Here is a 19,301-nt window from a genome sequence, read left to right on the forward strand (position 1 = left end):
AATTACTAAAATCAACGCGGGCAATAACTTCCACCAGCTTGCCAATGTTTTCTTCTTCTGTTTCAGCAGTACCAACCGGTATACCTGGTATACCGGTACACCTGGTATACCGGTACACCCGGTATACCGGTACATCGGTATACCGGTACACTTGCCTCCCAGGCGCCCCTCTTCCGAAAAATCCATGATCCACCACTGTTCTTTGGCACGGTTGAAACAGTTTCAAACCACGTGATCAGGGACTATACGTCACATAAATGTTTAATACAAATATCTTTTGCGTTATGAAAAGAAGGAGTTCATATATCTGGATTGCAATATATAGAAATAAGGGCATTTTAGTAACCTACTCGAAGAGAATACTTTGTTATCTGTTTATTCTTTGCAACCATGCATCACTATTATTATTTTAAGCCGTTTCTGATGTGTTTTGTAGACTAATGATGATGGCGTCTACAGCATATGTCAATACTTTTATGTTGTTTTTTTCATGAGTGAGGGAATTTCATAATTCAGTCTATAGTCTCAAAAATGGAATCAATTATGAAAACTTCAAGAAAGGGGGATCAGAAACAGAAAAAAAAAATAGCAGTCAGTAAAATAATAATAATATAATAATCTTGTGGATCACTTATAAAATTATTGTCACCATAAAACACTTGTGTAAATAGACCTACAGGTCGAACGAACCACATTAGTTGAAACGGTTTCCAATTGATTCGTTTAGAAAAATATTCCTGGAAAGGTCCTTTTTAATTCCATTCGATATGTTTTGAGAGATATTCTTAAAAACTGAGCTCAATGGAAAGTGAAGACGGATAGGTCTGGTATTAAAGCCCTAGGATATTTTACTTATTTAAGGAAAGGTACTTAGGATTCACCGTAGATCAAAAAAGAAAAAAAAAATACCACTGGAACACATGCTCACATTCGACGAGGCGATGATAAATTGATATAAGCGTCGCTTCCAGAACTAGAGCAAGCAAAACAAACCTGAGAATTGAAAGCCAGATTGGCACAAACCACAACTGTAAATGACCCTAAGGAATTCACCTTATATAAGGACATGTCGGAACGGAGAGAAAATAACAAGGAAGAAAGAAAGGAAGCAAGCAAGAAAGCAAAATGCAACCAAGTACTAAGAAAAGATTGAAAGAATATAACGTGAACAATAGCCTGACCATTTACCTCCAATCTTGAAAAGAAAGGGGTCACATGTAGGGACCTACCTTTCATCGATAACGCACGATATATATATATATATATATATATATATATATATATATATATATATATATATATATATATATATATATATATATATATATATATATATATATATATATATATATATATATATATATATATATATATATATATATATATATATATATATATATATATATATGTATATATGTCAAGATTTGTGCCGATAAACGGTCGGAGCTTGACTATCTGTAAGACCATGCATGATGTACATCGCATGCTATATAACTTGGCAGTTACACAAAGGTGTAGTCTTTTCTGAAGTCTGCAAAGTGGTCACCATCCTTCGCTCCTCCCCCTCCCCCTCCCCTCCCCTCCCCTCCCCCTCCCAATGGGTAACCATTGTTTAATTTTTGTTTAGCTAACAGGACCATAGCGATGATCTTTTACTGTTTCATCATACGGCATATACATGAAAACACATAACTAGATCTAGGACAAGTCAGCATTAACACCCGACTATATATTATATATATAGCCTATATATTATATATATATATAGCCTATATACATATAGCCTATATATAGCCTATATATATATATATTTGTATGTATCTATATATATGTATATATATATCTATATATAGCCTATATATATATTTATATTTATACATATATATATATTTATACATATATATATATATATATTTATATATATATATATATATATATATATACATATATCCTATATATATCTTATATACATATAGGTCAATTAAGACGTGGGAAATGCAAATATCACCTGAGTTTGTCCAGGTAACGAGCGTCACTTTCATGCGAGGCTTATTGTCTTACTTTCGAGTTTTTTTCTTTTCTTTTCTTTTCTATCTTTCTTTTCTCCACGTTTCATTTTGAGAGCAATTCTTTTCATCAACTTAAGTGAAGAAATCGTATCGTGAGAGAAGTGTGTTTTTTATCGACGGACAGTATACCCTGTAGAGGCAATAGAGGTGTTTCCTTCCTTGATTTGCATTTTAAGAACACTACTTGACCAACTTTTCATCCATGAGTCATCGGTGAGTCAGGCAGGCCTCGCTGGACACCGAGAGAGGCTGCGAGGTGGAGAGAGAGAGATGGAGAGATTGGTGTTTTTTTCTTCTTCAGTAGATGACCGCGCATACCGGGCATATTACATGGTCTTATTATTATTATTTACCAGGCCTGTGCTCTCATCGTCATATTAAAACGTTTAACCGAATTAGATGAAAGCATGCGTGTAAACGAGTCGATTAAATCAAATAATCGTTTGTAGGGATATATATATATGACACTTAAGAGGATACTCCAGGGTAAATTTCCTTGTGACTGATGAAAAGGGGGAACATATAATATACATTCTGGAGAAACTTGCATTCAGTTGGTAAAATGCTCTTTATAAAGAAATCAACGTTTGAAGTTGATATATACGTTTCAGTTTTTAGAGGGGCGGTGAGGGGTAGGGGCAAATGGCGACTGATTTGTGGCTCTGGGTGCGTTGGAACCGTCTTGGCGGTGCTCTTCACCAAAACTTAAAAGTTTAGGAATGAAACTCTGCATTCTGAAGCACACGTTGACTATAATGAAACCGCAAGGTTGTGCTTAGAAATACTTCTTGCAGTTTTGTTTCAGGTTGAAAAAGGAGGAGGGGGGGGGGGTGCAACCACAACCCTAACACCAACCACCCCCTGGATCAGTGCTGAGGGCGTCTCGGGCCCGGAGGAGTGGTGTAACTTCTTCCTGGCTGAATGTATAAAATAATAATAATCTCCACCCGACTGACGATAGATGTGGGTGCGCATGCATATTCAGCGACCCTGGTGACGTGTTGTATGATTTGCATATAGAGAGGAAACTTCATGAAGTGTTTTGATTACCTTTTTTGATACCAGCAAGTTGAAATACTATAGTTTGTGCTAGAGTTTCAAATTGTATACCTGCGAACAAAATAAAAAAGAAGATAGCTGCTACATTTTTTTTCGAAACGTAATTTCCCATCGAGTGTGAAGTAAATTCCATGTGAATAAACACATCTCTAGCCTTGAATAGGATTATAAGCAATATTAACAAAAACATAGGACTATACCACATTGTAACAAGAATAAGGAAGTGTTTGCTTGCTCTTTACAAATGTTATGTTTTTAGGTCATAGCCTATACTTCGCCTCTTTTCAATGTTTATTTAAAACCCTTGAGTCTGCGTGTATACCCCGTAAGATAGCCTAAGTTATGGAAGTTATTCCACAATGGAAGGTTAGTAAATCTATATGATTAAAGGCATGATACATCGATATACGCGCTGCCCACAATTTCATAAACGTGCATTTTATTTTGCTGCTGCGTTTTGTTAATTCGATTCAGTGTATCCTATAAGCAGGTATTACAGTCACACATACTTTTATGTAGTCTGATATTGGATAGTCTTCCATCAAACTATATGTAGGGATATACATAGCTATACTTGGCTGATTCGTTCACTTTTATCGTATAGCGAAATATAATGATAATATTTATTCCACGACTTAAAGAAATTTGTATCTCACAAAATTAGTGAAACATCGTTAACCTATTTTTGTTATAAAACTTTGAAGTCTTTGCCTATATAGTTGTAATTACTAGGGGCCAATCCAGGATTGTAATTACAATTGGCGGAGCCAGAATTGTAATTAAAAGGGGCGGATCTAGGATTGTAATTACAAGGGGCGGATCTAGGGTTGTAATTACAAGGGCGGGTCCAGGATTTTAAAGAGCAGGGATGTGACCCTAGGGCCGTTAAAAAAACAGAAATTCAATTTTGGATGTGAAAAATTGTGGATTCTGAGACATACTTAGTCTATAGATATGTAATCTTATTTTTCAACTTATACATTCCGTAGATTTAGTCAACTATTCTGCCAAATTAAAAAAAAAACACTACAGCTTCAAGTCAACGGGAAACAATTACGTTTAAAGTGCTAAGACTTCATCAAATATCTCCAGCAGGCTCGTTTAAACATTTCGCAGAAATCTTGTTCTAAAACTAAAAGTGAAAGACATGAAGAAGCCATAGCGAAACGCAGAGACCATTAAAGAGCAGTTTGCGATTAGAGTTGTCACCACTTTGATATCATATCAGCGTTTTAAAGAAATTCTGGCTTCATCATATACCTATGGGGCATTTTTGACGAACTTCACGCCTATGTAATCTACCATCACCCTCGATCTCCCTCCGTTTCTCTCTATCTCTCCATCTCTCTATCTCTCACCCTTTTCTTTTTTATCCATTTTCTTCTTATTTTCCTTCTTCTTCTCTTCTTCTCCTTTTTTTTTTTTGGTTAGAAAGAGTTTTCACCTGGCCTATTTCCAATCGGTATAGTCCGTCTTTTATCGAGCTCAGGGAAATTAATTATTTCTAATGCGGATGAGGAAGTAAGAACATCGGATGCCGAGAATGCTTTAGGTCGGACATGTGATAACCCTGCCTCTGGGAAGAAGAGCAAATTCCTTAATTCTATTGACTTATTAAAATTTGCTCGATCAATGCTGGTTAATGATGGTATATATTCATCATGCATGGTATATACTAACGTTAGAGTTCAGTCTTTGACTTGCATTTGATTGAAGTAAATAATACCCTCGGGAAAGTATCTCCTCCTCGTCTTCCTCGTCCTTCTTTCTTCTTCCTTTTTTCTTTCTTTTTTTTTCTTTCTCTTGTCTCTCCCCCCTCTCTCTCTTTCTTTCTTTCTAGAATATAAGATCCACACTTCTTTCGCGTCTTTGCCTGTACGTTTGGGCGACCTACTTATACCGGATCATCGTTTATAGAATTACCCCTGCAGGAAGAGAGATATATACTCAAAGCCATTTTCTCGCTAAATTGATCATGCGTGGAAACTAATGAGATTTTAATAACTTATACGGAGAATATCTTTATTATGTGACAGAATTGCACTACTCGAGTCCACACTCGTATACTTGTGGTTTTGTACATTCTTTCTGTACTTGTTCTCGTTATCATGGGTTTGTACTCATGGGTTTGTACTCATTGCTTTGTACTCATGGGGTTTGTACTCATGGGTTTGTAATCATGGGTTTGTACTCATGGGTTTATAACTCATTGCTTTGAACTCATGGCTTTGTACACGTATATGGTCTCGGGATATTGCAATCACACTATAATAGTCTATTTAATCAGTGCATGATTCGTGATAGGAATAAATTTTGAGAAAATGAAGAAACGAACGTAAATGCTTCAAAACAGTTCTTCATATAGAAATTTAGTGGAGTGGCTTGTTTCGCAATATTGATAGATATTTGCTGCATATTGAAAACATTGCCTGCATATATGCTGGTCACACTAGTTCATGCTTCATTTCAAATTAAATATGACAATTGAAACCTTCTATATCCCATATGCGGTTATTGTTTCTTTGAGGTGCAAAAACAAAACAAAGAACCTAGAGATTGATCGTATGTGAATGAAGCAAGATTCTGCTTGATTGTGCTCATAAAGGATTTGATGAGTGGGTTGTAATTGGTCACAAACGAAATGCGGGTATATTTGGACTTTTGGACTTAAAATGTAATAAGTCCTCACGATTCAATCCTAGAAATGCCCAATATATATATATATATGTATATAATTGAAATCGTAATGAGTTGGAAAATCCAGAACAGTGAAAAAACTTACAGCCTCCACTGGGATTCGAACCCGGGCCTCCCGCTGTATATGATTGTATGGCTAGAGGTTCGAAACCGGTAAGTAAGGTCGTAATTCCACTGTAGGCGTTATTATATATTTATATATATGCATATTTGTATTATATATATATATATATATATATATATAGAGAGAGAGAGAGAGAGAGAGAGAGAGAGAGGGAGAGTACGGGTACTCGTATTCGTCTTGTGCTAGTACTCATACTGTTGTACTCGTACTTCAAGTGCAGAAAGAGTACACAGCAAACTGGTAGCAATGTTCAACACGGACGGTGTCCAACCGATATTAACAGATATGTCTGCCCACACATACCTCTACAAATTACTGACATAGCTATATACAGCGTTTATGTGCCTCTCTCGTATCTATCACTTGCAAAGGTGTGCATAATTCTTGGAATTGTTTTGTGTAGATTCCATTAATACCTATGGTGATCAGAAAGGGTTTGAAACCCTCAACTCGGCAGGCGGCCTGCAGTATACTACATGAAAAGGTAGACTAGTGTACTATAATGGCCACACTACTCACAGACTGGGATATATAGGCTATATGAATATATATATATGATTATGTAGGATATAAAACACTATAGCTGTTATACACACGCACATGGATCAAGATATTAAATTGTGTGACCAGACGTGACATGGCTTTCAAGTATAACTTAAAAAAACCCAGCAAAACATTAAATGCAATTTTGATAGGTCATCAAGATGGGGATATTTGAAATTAATTTACAAGACGAATGATTGATCTGAGCCCCTATAAGGGTCAGTATCGGCAGGCTATAGAGTTATTGAAGTATTCCAATGTGTAATACGCCAGTATACATGAGGCCTAGGCTACACGGGTTTATCATGTCGTAATAATAAAAGTAGTAGCAGTAATCATTGGCCTGTAACGCAGTTGTGTTACGCCGCATGTGCGTGTACGCGTGGGAGAAGTTGAATGACTTATTACTTACAATTCACGTCGGGTGGCCATCCAAATTACAGTTTTCAGATCATTTTGAAGTTTTGACAACTCGGTAGACCACTTCAGGATTTCCAATGGGTGAAAACACCACCACTGTATTATTTGGCCGGCCATGGATCGAACCCACGACAGGCTCCCAGATGCTAGCTTGCATTACCTCTATAACGCCACCGCCTTTGTTTATACTCGACCATAGCACTGATTATCTAGCACGAAATTTCGAAAAAAAAGAATTCCTCATAGAATATATGGACATTATCTCTTTAGGTTGTAACTTAAAATTAATACGTATTTATACTAAGTTGGGGTATACTTTTTCATAACATGATTTTTGACGGGATCCTTGCTGGTATTGTTAGAAGGTACGGAACTACTTTAGAGGGCGCAAATCATTCCTTCTCGACTTCCGTCATTTCGGTAAAGGTCGCTAAATAGTTCAGAACTTGAGTGTTAGGAACAAAAATATAGTTAGTAAGTTAAAATAAATCTGCTGGAGTATTTCATCGAAATCGTTCCTACATTTTCTTCTATTTCTTTGGAGATCGGAGGGGATGAGGAGGGGTTTGGGAGGCAGTTTGATTTCACCGTCCTCCGTCGATCGCCATTTCTTTCCGTGCGGAGTCCATATACTCATTTCATACAACATACTTTGAGGAATGTATTGATTTTTTTTTTCGCAATGAAAGTAAATTAAATTTTCGCCAATCACCGAACCGATCACAGCGAATAACGTCTCTCTTATTTACGCGATAATAAAAGAGACCCAACAGCAGTGCTCAGAAATATAAATGGTAAGCGATACCTATAATTCGCAGCGATGATTCATTATTCATTCCATTACTAAAATGTACTCGCTAACATTTCGATTGTAAAAGTTATTTGTTCACAGGAGAAATATACAAAATGGCATGAACGAAAGTGAGCGAAGGAATATTGTCGCGGTCGGCTATCTTTGACGTAAGCAACAACAAAGGCCTATGTCAACTACAGAGGTGACAACAGCAACCAGTAGCCTACGTACCGTAACTCACTGCAGTTGTATTTGGGCAAACACAGTAAATGTAGACTGCGCATATCTTTGTTCGTAAACAGTTCTGTTTCATAGCTTTTGCATTTGCCCCTTATAGTCTTCGTCTCGTGTCGCCCGTCGCCGTGTCTACTTTATTTTATTCTAAGCTATAGTATATTCCGTTCCAATCATGCCCTGCCCTGCCCAACATCGCCTCATGTAGCCTCTCACCGTAGGGCCTAGCCTATAACCTAGCCTAACCTCGCCTCAGTAGGCTATAGCAAGTATTGTGACTTTATCCTGTATGTCTTTGTGCTGACTTAGTCATGTTTTGTTTAGCCTTAACTTTAACTTTCACTTGTGTCTACTTGTCCTGTCTTTTCATGTCTTTTGTCTTCTTACCTTGTCTTTACTTGTCTCTTCTCTACAAGGATTGTCTCAGCGTGTCTCGTGTTTTTATATTTATATTTATTAATATTATTATAATTATTCTTGCCTTGCCTTGTCGCTTTCTTGTCTTGTCTCAATTTATCTTCTTTGTTTTATTCTTTACTGTTTTTCCAGTCTATTTTTCTTTTTGTCTATTTAGTTTATACATTCGTATCAAACAATTGTATTCATTAGTGACGAATGACTGTATCATGATAAAATAAATCTCATCCATAAGAAAAGTAGGTTGTTATAAACCAAACGTCTGATTGATGGAGTCTAAACACTCCGCCAGCGTGTTCTATAGTCTTCTTTACCATGCAAACTGCGTCATTTATATTTATTACCATCAAACTGTAGGAGCTGTCGTTACATGTGACAGAAGGTATTCACGCTGATTCATATGCAGCCTATTTCATCAAAAACCTCTTTACCTGGCACTCAATTCAGGGAGCTTGTTATTGACACACACACACGCAAAAAAGAAAAAGAAAAAAAAAAGAGAAAATTATTCTTGCCTTGTTCGTATGACGAAGCACAGACATACTAATTACTGTTAGGGGTTGACTATCAAGTTTCAAGGTGTGTTAGCTATCGATAACAACATTCCATTAGCACCTGAAGTCAATTATCTTACGCCCGAAGCGAGGAGTTCGCCATCAGTCATTCTTCGCGTCATGTAAATATGTTTTATTATCGTTGTAATCTACATAAGTGGACGCGCGCATGATCGAACGTGCATATGAGAGACGTATTATTGACATGCTCCCAGGAAAAGACATTAGAGAGTTTGGAACAAAGAGGAATAAAAAAAAACATTGTTGTATTATCAGTTTGATTCATCAACGGCAACGACAACTTTTTGTCTTTCTTTTTTTGGTGACTTAATTTGGCTTCCACTCTCTGCGAAAGGAATGGAGTTTATCTTAAAGGAATATATAATGTAGATTCGTAGAAATCGCTGTGACGTAGCATCTTAATCTTGTATATAGCTGTTGCGAAGTGTGACACCAAGTAGGAATATACATTATATTAACCTGTCAGACAGATATGAGGCCATTAAGGGTGTTGATCTAGTAATCGATGTTTGCGTATGACAGGATGAAGGAATATGAAAACATGATTTGTTCCCTTCTACCTACCTATCTACCCATCCACCTGTCTGTCTGTCTGTCGTCTGTCTGTATGTCTATCTATCTGTCTGTATATCTGTCTGTCTGTCTATCTGTCTGTCTATCTGTCTGTATATCTGTATTTCTGTCTATCTGTCTGTCTATCTGTCTGTCTGTATGTCTATCTGTCTGTCTGTATGTCTATCTGTATGTCTGTCTATCTGTCTGTGTATCTGTCTGTCTGTCTATCTGTCTATCTATCGATCCATCTAACCAAACTCATTCATCCTGCCTGTCTATATGATATCACATAAACAATGCGCAAAGAACTTTTTCCTTTTCTGTTATTTTCACCTCAAAATAGGCTACATATTTAACTGACAACACCGAGCTTTCTTCCGGGAATAAACAGTAGCGACATCGGTCATTCTGTCAGGATAATCATCTACATTGCAGCAAGTCACCAAACTCGACATCCGTTGAAAATTTCAGTTTTGGTTTAATCATGCAACTTTAATGGTAGAATATAAATTAATACAAATGTAACCGCTATCTCATTACTGGTAATATTTATAGACCGACAGTTAAAGACGCTGCTAAATATCTCCACTTTATGCATTAATAATTAATGACATAAGTAATAATTAATAATTAATCATAAAACGATATGTTAACCTCGAAATATCAATGGACTAGGCATCAGTTCGATTTCTATTTGTTTGTGTGCGTGAGTGCGTGTGTTTGTGTGTATTTATTTGGTACTGTTTATTATGTTAGTAAATGTTCACATTTTAGTACATGAAATACTTTTACATTCTTTCTTCTTTTAATTTATGAAGACCTTCAGGCGATTCGAGATCATTTGAAAATAAATATTTAATGGAAGGTAAATTTATGGAGTTAAGTCAACACATTAAAAAGTAAGATTACCTTCTATGAAAGCTTATAATAGCTTTCACAATATATAATTTCCTCTCGGTGACAGAATCCGTGAAGAGACGCATAGTTCTTGGTTTGTTTTGTTGTTTTCTGTCGTCAAATAAAAAAGATACATGATTGAGTTTGGAGAAGCATGAAACTGTCACTTGGCGGCAAGAATTTGGGTTGATTTAGTACAACCGTGAATGTTTGTGTGTCTTTGGTTCTAGGCAGGGCTTTGTTTCTATTTAAGAGCTTGTTATTACGTCTGAGAAATTAATGCACTCTTAATTAATATCTGAAGGGTTATATGGTTGAAAGAAAGAATTTGAGTTTTATGGCGCTTAGGGTTAGTAAATACAGGTGACACTGAGGAATTTGCTATATATACCACGTGATATTTGTATCTTTGAAACACTTCTTTGATTTTTGTCAGTTCGGGAGGCAAAGTTTTCCAAACCTACAATGTACTTATTCAAAATATAAGAATTGAAATTGATCAAACTAACGCCCCATCGATGTATTTTCCCGCCAAAAACGAAGAAGGTTCAAGAGATAAAGAAGTCTAAAATTTCAATAACAAAAACTATGATCACACAACAAGTGACAAGTAACATTTTGATCCAACTGTCATCTTGATGGCTCGTTCTGTTGCTAAAATATAAAATTTTGAAATTTATTCATTTTATTCAGGTAAGTACATTGCGCAATCATTTGTGACGTTATGCATTGATACCACCTCAAACTTGCCCTATGTTTTCCATTATTTTTCACGGATGCAATGAGAACCCTAACTGAAAATCACTGTTTAGTTGTGATGAAGTCACGTGATCACACATTTCCAACATAAAATGATATGACGTCAGACAATTGAATTACTTTCCCTGCAGGTTATATCATCATTTCAATTTTAGAAGAAAAACAAAGGCAGCTGTTGGTGTAGTCCGTGAATGACATCACAGGTTATTGCGCAATACACTCTTCCAAATAGAGTGAATCTTTCCGGCAAATGAATGACGTCATCAACAAAATGGCTGATGAGCTACAAAAGTTTTGGTTTATCTCTAATATCATATACAGAAAGAAAACTGCGTTACAAAGGTTTATGCCACAGCATTTAATATATGTTTTTCGCAAAGCATTTAACCTAAACAGATATAGGCTAAGTATACCACGAAACCCACCGAGTTAACAAAATTCAAATAAGTTTATAAACTTTGCGAGTTGCCTTTTACATATCATTAACATAATTTACAAATCTGTCTGAGCGACGAAATATCTAAAGGACTGGATGAAAATTTGGAGAAAACTAAGAAAACAAGGAGAAACGCATCAGTTAAAGAAATCTATAATTTCAATTAGTGAGTAATTATCGGTGCATTTTGGTCAAAATGCAAACATACAATGTAGTATTGAAGAATGACTTTTGAAAGATTTTAGTTTTGATATGAGGAAAAGAGAAATTTGAGAACAATGTAATGTTTCTAAAGCTGTTCCAGTTTTCAAGATATTCACCTATAAAATATACTAACCCTCCGGACGGCTCCTTTAAACTGACTGTGACGTCGGCTTCTCAGTACAAGCCAAAATGCTATCCAATGTTTAATAAATCCTAATCATTCGACCAAACCATGTTTTTTTAAAAAAAAGCCATATGAACAACAGGGCATCATTGGATACCATTCAAACACCAATCATCCAATTGACAAATTCGTAACGCATTATTATCATGTTATTAAAGAGTAAAGACCATATAGTCTTATGATGGCAATTGTATTGTGCATGTGTTTTGCATCTGAGGAACTGATTCAATGGTCTGTGCGTTAGACTTATAGTCCAGCCACTTTAATTGATGAGCCTCAGATGTTTAAAGGGGGTTATTTCTCAAGAATCAAAAGTGGTATATAACGAAATACAACGTGGACTGGTACATCGCACTGACTTTAACGGTCTGTATCTCATTAAAATTATGTTTTTTTCCTGCAGCCATCCTGTAAATCAATAGAGGGCTTTGAAGACACTTCTAGTATTCTAGTTTGCACTCCTTGGTAGCCTATACATAGCGATATGAAATATTGCTCGTAAATCACAAACATTCTTTTTCAGTCAAATTTTTCCCATGATGCCTTCAGCCTCACATTTTACATACAGCACAACAACCTCATTCTGTCTGTCTCTCTCTCTCCCTGTCTCTTTCCTCTCATTACATTTGACTTCATTCACTTTTCTCGTTACCGCACCCCCATCATCATTAAGTCCTGTCGGCGGCTCTTTGATCACTTATTCTATTTCCGTTCAGAGGAAATCCACCGCCATCATATTTCAGAGGTTATATTTTTTTCGTGAATCGTGAAGAAACAAATTAATCATTTGCTAGGAGAGTGATGAGTGTGTACCCAAATGAGTGATTATTCAAACTGATAAACACATCTATATGTATATAGATAGATATATATTCGGGTTGTAACACACCTGAGATACACAGAAGTCATCTAATATGGGCTAACACCTGCCGTCGCATGGATCATCGCCAGGTCAAAATTGGTGATAAAGTAAATCAAACACTGCAGCGAATCACTCAAATGGTCATTTGATATCCAACTTCCAAAAAAAAAAAATATGATATGAGATAAATGATTTTGAGATATTTTAGTTATTGGACTTGTGCAGAGGATTTGTATTGATAACAGTTTGTGGTTTTGACTTTTCTTTATTTTTAGCTGACTTCTAACTCGACAGAAAGATACCCTATATATATACTATTCTAATAACTCTCTTTATCATGTATGTATTGATATTTTACATATAAAGGGGCAACATACAGGTATTCTTTCTCCTCCACAAATGAGCTAGCATCACCAAAACTAGCCGCAAAAAAAGTAAAAAAAATGTATTGCATTTTCATTCTTATAGCTTCCTCAAAATCTTAAAATAATTTGAAGGAAAATACTACCAGAAACGTTACCGATTTGCAGCAAACTTAAATTTGGTGAAAATAGAGTGAGAGAGAGAGTACCTTCCAAGGAGCGAAGTCTTACGAAGTTCAGACCTTTTTATACGCTATGCTGCTCTTGGTATATTTCAAATACATACAATAATACAAATACATACATAATGGGTTCTGCGAAACCAGATTGCTTCACGGATGACGGTATTTGTTGCACAGTACGCGCCTCTCCGTCGTGCAACACATACAGTGCCCTTGTATAGCTATTGCGTATGACCCCTGCCCCTCCCCCATCGCCATGCTGTACGGGAATATTAATATCCGTTCATATCTAGCTATACAGGTGCGTATCCAGGGGGGGGGGGCGTTGGGGGCGCGCGCCCCCCGGGTAAGAAAAAGAGAAGAGAAAAAAAGCGAAGAAAAAAGGAAAAAAGAGGGGAAAAAAGAGGAGGAGGAGAGGAAGGAAGGGAAAAGAAAAAGAAGAAAGAGAGAAAAAGGAGAAAAAGAGGGAGTAAAAGCAAAACGCGAAGACACCGGGAAGAGAAAGAAGAACAGTGACATCATTACAGCGCTGAAGGGTAGCCAGTGACGGATCAATGATTTCGTAAAAGTGTGACTCACCCTACCCCTTACACCGACAACTCCACGTTTTGACGTTTCCATTTTCCTCTCTCACTAATGATCTATATATATACTATATATGGTCTATCATAACGCGTGTGTAGAATTGTGCTATGAAACCAACTGTGGCTGGTCTCGAACTCGACCGTGTCGTCGGGGAACATGACGCATTTTGGGATGTGGGCGACCGCCCGCCCCCCCCCCATTCAGCATTTTTTTAAATGATATCGCTAAGTAATTTCAAAATAGAAAGTGCTTAGAGGCAACTTACAAGGCATGGGAAGTGTCATTTCCAGCGATCCGGGAGACATTTTCGGCCAAAATTTGCTTGTACGCTTCGCGCCAACCTATGGTGGCGTTACGCTTAGATAATTTGCCTACAGGCTTCGCCCCTCCCTTGGCAAATTCCTCGCTACGCGCCTGTTCGAATTTGTAACGCAAACAGCAGATATACATCATATCAGTGAGCATGAAAATGGCGTTCCAGGATGAAAAGCCTCAAAACTGTCCGACTTGCCTGAAAAAATAACCAAAAATTTTTGCGCGCTTCGCGCGCGAAAAACGTGTTCATGTTAATATCATATAAGCAAGCATCGGTTATTACATCGCATGCCATCATGTACCGTACGGTAAAATTGATCAGTATACCGCGGGATGCTAATGTAAACAACGACATGTCTCATGTAGATGTATAAAAAGCATGGAGGTCCAATTATGTCAAAACTCTCTTTTACATTAGTAATGGCGAATTAGGGCCTGCACCCCCGCCGCGCAGTGGCGGAGCGTCCATATGGTCAGGGGGCGGATGCCCCCCTGACGGACTCAAATGGACTGCTGGCGCCTTTTTCAGCTCTTTACCACTTTTTACTTATTCTAGATTATTGACTTTTTTATTGCGCTCTCATATACTTATTGACATTTGTCACATTTTGTTCGTGTAATTTGGCGATAACACCTTATTCTTCGTTTATCTGCAAATTAGCCAGGCCCGGAAAGGGTCATTTCCGGCGATCTAGGGAGTATCTTTACTCAAAAATTTTATGTACGCTACGCGCCAACCAATGGTGGCGCTCCGCTTAGATAGTGTCGAAAGCGCCCCTTCAGACCATTCTCTCCACTCCTGACCAATACCCCTAGCTCCGCCAGTGCCGCCGCGCCTCCTACGCCTATGTGTGTAGTGTTCGCTTTCGGAAATATCTGCTATTTTTTCATTTCCTTCAACCAAGTTTTATAATAGCCGTTATAACAGGTTTTAATATTTCTACACCAATAAATTAACTGTGTCTGAATTTTCGAAAATTTCTGACCAACATTCTACATCACACTTCCCTCTACTCGTGCAATTTTGACCGGTCTGTTAGGGGTTGAAGGAAGTTTTTTCTATATTGGTTGTCCATAGATGAAATTTTGTTCAACATTATGGGTATGTTTTGAAGTGAGTTTATTCACGAGAAATGTGAATTTTCAAATTCGGAACAAATATGGGGCTTAAAACCTTGAAAAGTGGGGCTGACGGGTATTGTGGGCCGGGACGTAGAATCACCTACAAAAGCAAAGACCCACAGGAGATGCGATCAGGTCGAACATGATGTGTGCCGGGTTCAAAAAGGTTATGGATGGAAAAAAAAAACTATTAGGAAATACTTGGTTCTCAGGCAAAAGTGTACATATGGTTGGTCATTTCAGGCCGAGAAGTGCCGTTTCCGGTGATCTGGGGGGTTTCAAAACAAGAAATTTTCTTGTACGCTGCGCGCCAACCGATGGTGGCGCTCCGCTTAGATAGTAATTCGCGCCCCCCGGGTTTGAAAATCCTGGATACGCGCCTGCTATATATGCTATGATAATTTTTTTTAAACAAAATTTATTATCAAAATACAGCAAACTTTAATAAGTAAGAAACTAAAGATACATTCAAGTATGAATGATGTTGATTCATCTTATGACGATGTAAAAATACCAGTGCACTGATATAATGTAGGTGTGTTACATATAGTTAATGATATAACTTGTGCTGTAGTGATCATATCGATGTTTAAATTTAATACCTTTTACACGCATGTACGTATGATGATATAGTATTGTTATAGCTTTTATGTAATTTCAGTTTGTATAGTGATCATGTCTAGGTATCTGCTATGGATGATATAGTGACACACTGTAATGAGCATAGATCTGGTATATCATTAATGCTATAGCACACACTGTAATTATGGTATGTCTGGTACGTTAATGCCATACAACACACCATGATTATAATAACTCATGCCCGATTTTAGGCTATAGTACACACTGTAATGATGGTATACCTGGTGTAGATTTTCGGCTATATCACACACTGTAATGACAGTGTATCTGGTATAGGTTTTCAGCTATGACACACACTGTTATGATGATATATCTGGTACAGGTTTTCTGCTATAACACACTGTAATAATGGTATATCTGGTATAGGTTTTCGGATATAGCACACACTGTAATGATGATATATCTGGCGCAGGTTTTCGGCTATAGTACACAGTGTAATGATGGTGTATGTGGTATAGGTTTTCGGCTATAGCACACACTGTAATGATGGTATATCTGGTATATTGGATTACTGCTAAAACACACACAGTAAAAAGATATATCTGGTATAGGCCTATATAGTTTTTGTGCCATAACACACTGTAATGATGGTATATCTGGTATAGGTTTTCGGCTATAGCATACACTGTAATGATGTTATATCTGGTGCAGGTTTTCGGCTATAGCACACAGTGTAATGATGATATATATATCTGGTACTGGTTTTCGGCTATAGCACACACTGGAATAGTGGTATAAAAAAAAATATCTGGTATAGGCCTTTATAGTGTTTGTGCCATAACACACTGTAATGGTGCTACATTTGTTATAGCGTTTGTGCGAACATGGTTTCATGCTCGTAGGTTTGGCAAGAGCTACGCAGGCCATGAAACTAGTGACCAGGTGGCAAGTTCGGTAAAGCTGGTTTACTCCAACCCACCACCCTTCTTTGCAGCTTAATTGCCAAAGAGTCGACATGTAGTTTAGAGTAAACAGCAAACGATAAGGACACTGTTTGTCTTAAACGGACCTACGAACGGATATACACCAGGAGAGCTGATAAGCCACATGACCACCGCCCAATTTACAGATTAGCAGTAATATTCCAATTTTGATCAATGACTTCCTTTACACCTAATGTACTCGTCGCTGACAAAATAGAGTCATAGGTATGGGAACAAATGGTGGGCGGGCGTGAGGGGGGGGGGGTAGGGAAAGCTGCACCTTTTCACAATATGGGGCAGGAGGGACAGCTCCTGTCCCATAACACAACCTTCCCTAACTATGGATACACCCCATGGTGTTGCTGCGTCATTCAGCCATATCTTACGATGGTAACAACCGTCAAATTAATCAATTTAGTTTCTTATTTCCAAAATAATTCTTGACGTGCCTTGAAAAATGTACGAACACTCTTGGACAAAACTTCAAATATCCTTATAAAAATAAAATCGTTACATATTTGTTAAAATAAAGTGCAATCACATGTTGGGCACCTACAGCAAAAAATAAAATAAGTCTGGTTACAGGATGTTCAGATGTAACATGCATATGTTAACACAGTTCTTTTTATTCTTTTCCTAATAATAGTAAAGGTGACTTCAGACTTAGCAGTCCAGCCACTTTAATGGATGAGCCTCAGATGTTTAAAGGTCAAAGGTCGAAAGTGGCATAGAAATATTTTGCCTATAAACTTGTTCTTTAACACAAATGCAAACATTAATGACATATATCAAATGAATGTTGGGCATATGTATGTATGCATGTGGCATGTATGTTGCATGTGGGCAATGTTGTTGGGCAATGTATGTTGTGCATGTTTGTTGGGGCTACAGTAAATATATATTTGAATGAACTAGAGTGGGTCAACACGCTGGGCCCAAAGTGGGACCTAGCATACCATAGCGGGGCTATGCAGAATTTAAGTGAACTATCAGGGATCGATAGTGATTAAATCTGGACTTTGAAGGGTCCAATGTAAACTACAGTTATAGTCTTGAAGACTAAAATAAACGGACTAAAATGTAAAGGTCTGGAGATATTTATTTGTAAAGATATACTTGTTGGTTGTAACGGACGGACAAGTCGAACATGTTTTCAACACATGTTGTTCACTCTTTACACAATGTCCTTTGATCTCTTCTTTTAGTTTCTTTTTTCTTTCTTTTTTTCTTAGGGAGGGGAAGGGAGGGGTGGAGGTTCAAACCAAGATGTAAGCCAATCTTCAATATCAATAATGAAATCAAGCATTGCCAACTGTTTAAACTTAAATTTCCACAAGTTATATTTTCACTTCAATATGAAATGTTATTGTAATCTATAGGAGAGCGTAGCTTGATACCTTCACGTTTATATACTATTAGTTCGAACAAATTTATATTGACCTGTTTCTAGGAAAGGATACTCCACTGTATAAGCAAGCATAAGGGTAAGGTTTCCATGGTATAAGGAAATATATACGCCTTCAGACGGCATTTATAAAAAGTTCGTAAATACTTGCCAACCAGTAAAAAAAGTATTTTACGATCTGCTTTGTTCGTTAGTACACACTCCGTGGTTCCTAGAATGGTCACACTATACTTCAGCGGACCTGGCGGACCGTACAGCACCTACCGATAAAATGAGGAAAGTCAACATCATATAAAATCTATAAAAAGGAAAGAAAAGAAAAGAAAAGAGGTTAGTGTACTTAATTATCTTTGAATTTCATCCCGTTGAGTCGAATCCCTGGCAAATGGATAACCTAATGAAATCCACAGATCTATCACATTAGCCAAGCTGTCAACAACACGCTATGTAAATAAGTTGATCCCTTAGATGGTGCCGCCACACGAACAAGCTGGGGTGTTGGTTAAAAAAGAGCAAATTGCTACTAACTACCTTCCTTTGATCTCTATATGTCCTTAAGTTATTCTCGTGATTTTCAATACATCTGTTTCCGCAACCTCTTCAAATCTGTGTTATTGACACATCCTATCAAACACTGAGCCCGTTGATACTTAATTTGTCGATTCACCTGTAATTAAAAGGCATCAGGGTACTTAGGATCCGTGTAGTATCAGCACACATAAGAAGTATTATATTAAAAGCCTACACTAACATAGAACGGTGTGTACATACGTATACAGGGGCGTCATGGATAGCAAAAAGTCAAATCGAATTTTTAAGAGCATTTGCATTTTCACCGTTTTATTATATACGTGCCATTCACTGCAGCTGCAGTCAATATTTCGAATGCATGGCGTCATCAGATTTGAAACCCAATTTTAGGTCCATATAGTTGTTG

General features: G+C 37.2%; 1 long non-coding RNA gene across 3 annotated transcripts; it reads right to left on the reverse strand.

The window, feature by feature from the left end:
* Positions 1-1,982: 1,982 nt before the first annotated feature.
* Positions 1,983-18,627, reverse strand: LOC139978961 (uncharacterized). Of its 3 annotated transcripts, XR_011797056.1 has the most exons (7): positions 18,516-18,627; positions 12,856-12,984; positions 10,396-10,494; positions 6,905-7,121; positions 4,487-5,053; positions 3,120-3,179; positions 1,983-2,318 (listed from the first exon to the last, which is right to left on the reverse strand). It is a non-coding gene; the product is annotated as an uncharacterized lncRNA (long non-coding RNA). The 3 variants fall into 3 exon arrangements; XR_011797057.1 differs by lacking the exon at positions 6,905-7,121; XR_011797058.1 differs by lacking the exons at positions 6,905-7,121; positions 12,856-12,984.
* Between the last annotated feature and the right edge of the window lie 674 nt (positions 18,628-19,301).

The sequence above is a fragment of the Apostichopus japonicus genome, chromosome 13, assembly GCF_037975245.1.
Source record: "Apostichopus japonicus isolate 1M-3 chromosome 13, ASM3797524v1, whole genome shotgun sequence".
Lineage (NCBI taxonomy): Eukaryota > Metazoa > Echinodermata > Holothuroidea > Aspidochirotida > Stichopodidae > Apostichopus > Apostichopus japonicus.